The following is a 4,517-nucleotide window of genomic DNA, read 5'->3' as shown; positions in this document are numbered from 1 at the left end:
ATTTTATTTAAGTTATTGCATGAATTTACTCATTGATAAAGCTGAAGTATAAAAATACCAATTTTCCATTATTTTACGAAACTGGCTTCATTATTCTATCATTTTTTCACATAGTATTTATCTACATTCAAAATCATACTTCGTTTTCATGATTAATCTATCATTTTCATTAAGATATTTAGGGGAAAGCACCGATTAAAGAGAATGATGGAATAGGGGTTGTTGATATTAAACAAGAAAGAAACATGAGAGTAGAAATGAATATCAGACTATCAAATCAAGCGGAACAGGAGTTTTCATGCGTGAGATTGGTCACCTTCCACTATGGCTTGTCCCCGAAAGTACTATACATGCTAGGTTCTCTAGCCTATGGCCTATGCTTTGCTTTTTATAATTACATATGATCTTGTTATCTATCGTATTCAACTATGTAATTATATAAACCGACTTTGCTAAATGAAATTATACAAACCGACTAAATGAAATTACATAGTTGAAGTATACATATCCATATAATGTTCCTATATATTCAAAAGAAAAACTACATTTCAATGGTTTGGTTTAATAGAGAAAATTTGGACCGGTTGAATTTCATATGTTTATTATTTTCTTTACGGTTTAACAAGTTCAATTAAATAAATATTTGGCTAGGCAATATATGTAAATGGTGGGTGTAGCTGTATCATCTAATTTTGGGTTCATATCACTCATATGACATCATCATTTCTACAATAAGGTCACTCAATTGACATTATCATTTCTACGATGAGATCACTTCGTTGACGTCATCATATGTATGATGACATCACTCAAACATTTCGTTCACTTCTCACATCCAAACATCTTTCAGTTCTCTCACATTCGAAATATGGCTACCAAGGAACCAAATACGGATTTTGGAAGTGACAAGAAGGGAACAGAGGAAAAGGTCGGTTCAAAGGAAAAAAAAAGTTCTCTCTCACACATACACATTATTCTGATCATGTTTTCATATTTCTGTAGGATACATCGGTGGAATCGTCGTCGTCACAGAGGGAGGCCTTACACTATTGGGAGGGACGCTTGGCAGAAAGATCGGAGATGCAGAAGGAGAAGTTCAAACACGAGCCTAAATCATGCATGGGGAGAGGCGCCAATAAGAAGGAGTAACGGAGATGACAAGTGAGCCGTAGCTATAATAAAGTGCCTCGCACAAAATGATGAAATTTCGAATTATCTTTGTTTTGTCTGTTCTATGGGTCTTTACTTCCTTCATCATGTCGTCGCAATTTTAAGTAATCAATAAAATAATTAGTGTGTTATAAGGTGAGTTTTATTGTTTTTGTTTTAAAGGAGCAACACTCATCGATATCTTATTATATAAACCTTAGTTTTCAAAATTAGTAATTCATATAATCGCGATATGTGTCAAGTATATCGATAATATTTTAATATGTGAAAAGAAAATTTATTTAATAATTATAGGAAAATTAAAAAATCCTAATAAATAAAAGAATTACAATTAATATTTTTGAAAGTACATAAAACCAAAAGTAATCTATTATATCACTAATTCTAATAGGAAATCTATCTATAAAATTATTAATTTCAATAGGAAAATATGTGCAATTAATAAGGAAAATATTTGCAATTTAATTGCAATTCTTATTTATTTTAATCATATAGTAAAAAGAAATTTATACCGAAAAGTGATTAAAATATGAAAAGCTTTAATGTGTTAAAATTAGTGATTAACATAATGTAAGTATTTCCACATTTTCACTTGACACTCAACTGTTATGTACTCACCTTTACATAAACAAATAATTTTTTTCATAATAATGTCTTTGAATTTTTGATTAATTTATGATAATGTTGGACAAGTAGTAAAACTATTACTTATGAGATTATGAAACATATATATTTAAGTTATTGTTACTTTTTCATGTACTAGATAAAATTAGTTTTCAGTTTTTTTTGAGAATTATGTTTTATTAATTTTTAGTTTTTATAAAATATTAAGTAAGGTATAATTTTATACAATGCACATTTTTTTATATGAAAATTATAAATATTACTCATTGGGATTGAGTGCACAGAATTAAAATCTAATTTTATTATCATGTAATAATATACAAAGAAATTGTATATTGCAAGATGAGTATGTGAACTTTAAGTCTGGTTTTTAAAAAAAAATCAAATGAAATAAAATTAATATTTTGAATAAATATGAGTATTTATTAAAATCATCTTGAATAAAATCAAGATGAGTATTTATTAAACACTAGTTTAGTTTAGAACAAAATAATTTCCTGTAACCACTACGAAAGCAACACTGATATATTGAAGGGGATTATTCATCTTCTCTATGGGATATTTCTGATTAAAATCCAGACATCTTGAGATCTGTAAAGTATCAATACCATGTGAATAATTTTAGAGGTCGAGTTAATATATAATACATTAGCAAGAGTTGTAGCATACGGGATAAAGAGACTGTGCACAATATAATACTTAATTATTAAAAACTCTTTGAAAGTTCATGGGATTTTGATATTTTACTTCAAACTTTTTTATGAGAAACCCCCTAACGCTTGGTTGGTAGATTCCACATCAGAACAGAATTTAGATTTTAATGGTGATATACATTGTGGTTGGACTTTGGAGTGGCATAGTTATAATAACTTTGACATCGGATCAGCGGCAACAAAGGTGAGACTTATCCATGGCGGTGGTGAGGCAGTGGCGAGTTCATCAGCTGCAGATCAGAGCTGGTGGTGTTGTGACCAGACTTAGGAAAAGGAGAACATTGAGTAGAAGGAAGAAGATAAAGGAGAAAGAGCAGTTTCGAGTAGCGGTTTTGAGAGTGGGTTTCTAATTGCACCTGACCAAATGAGATAATACCAATGGTGGATATAGGTAGAGTGTAACAAGAGGTCGCGGTGTTCCAATCCGAGTTGAGCTCCATTATGTTACTAATCACACCCATTGAAGTCCTCTCCTTGGTCTCATCTGTATTAATGTATATAGAATTGGTTTAGTTCCCGTTATCTATATTTTGTATAGTGTTTGGTTGGCTCTTAGTATCTATATTATATTAAAACGTAAGTGAAAAGGGCTCACGTTCTCTCTCAGACACCGATGACCGTTTTGCCATTAATGAAATATACCTCTGATGTTGAAATATTTTACCCTTTGATGTAAATTTTTCTATATTTCGCATTAAAAATAATTCAAAAAATCAGCTAAATTAATCTAAAAGCTCTAAAAGCTATTTACAAAATGGGTATTTGCTAGATATATCCCTGTCATTTTCGAAAAAACACCCTTTAAAAGTTTATTTTGTAACTAGGGTTCAGTTTTATTAATCAATTTTGTGATAATTAATGGGCTTAAATTATTTTATAGGCTTATGCACGAAAAAAAATTCGACGACAATACACCTCCTTGCTGGAAACCCTAAAAAAGATGGGTCATTTACAACTATAAATACAATGTTATCATTTGCTTTTAGCTTAACTCAAAAAACGAAAAAAAAAACTTTCTTCTCTTAAATTATGTTCTCAAATTTATATTTGTATTCCATCTTATTGTTTTTTTATGATTCATCTTACTATTCTTTTTATTTTCCTGTTCGTATAATGGTTTCTTGGAGAGCAACATCCACAAATCATGAAGCTTTGATTGTTGTTGGTCCAACTTAAAAAAAAGTACATTATTAATGTCTATCTCATTATGTACAATGTATCATTTACCAATTATAAAAGGGAAAAATGCCATAAAAATCTCGAACTTTCAAATTTGGGATAAAATAATCCCCAACTTTGGAGATGTCGTTCTAATCTCAAAGTTTGAGTTGATATTTCCAAAAAATAGCAAACTTTTTTTGACCTCACCATTTTAGGCACGGGGTTAAGTCATCATTAACAACTATATAACGGGTTAACAATCCGTTAACGACTTCCATTTATCCAAAACGTCGACGTCTTATAAACAACTTTTTATAACTTAAAATCCCCAAATTGATTTGTAAACCACAAAACAACGGTGTGAGAGAAGAAACAAATCAAATAGGTCCCCCAGAGAGAGAATAAACAAATCAGCTGAAAGCAAACGTCACTTGGGTTCTTGACAGAGAGGAACCGTGAGAGAAAGAGAAAGAGAGAGACGAAGAAGCAGAAGAAGCAGAGAAGATCTCTCTTAGCTTAAATTAATAATCCCAAAACAAAGCCAAAAGAGATAATCTTTTCTTCTCTTTCTCTCTAATCTTTTCTTTTTGCAAAAGAAATTTATGGCGTCGATTTCGATTGATTCGAGATTTGTTTAATAAAGGTGATTCCTTTTCAATTTTTTTTTTTATTTTGGGTTGGACTTGCTGTATTGCTTGCTTAATAATAGTGTGTGTGTGTGACAAAGCCGTAAGCTTTTTGAGTGCGTACCATGGATGCCTTTGACGTCGATGCGTCAATGTGAGTGCGTATAAATGTGATGACGTTGTTTTGTTGTTTACAATTCACTTTGGGGATTTTAAGTTATAA

The sequence above is a fragment of the Camelina sativa genome, chromosome 3 (genome assembly GCF_000633955.1).
Source record: "Camelina sativa cultivar DH55 chromosome 3, Cs, whole genome shotgun sequence".
NCBI lineage: Eukaryota > Viridiplantae > Streptophyta > Magnoliopsida > Brassicales > Brassicaceae > Camelina > Camelina sativa.
Note: the sequence above shows the minus strand (reverse complement) of the source record.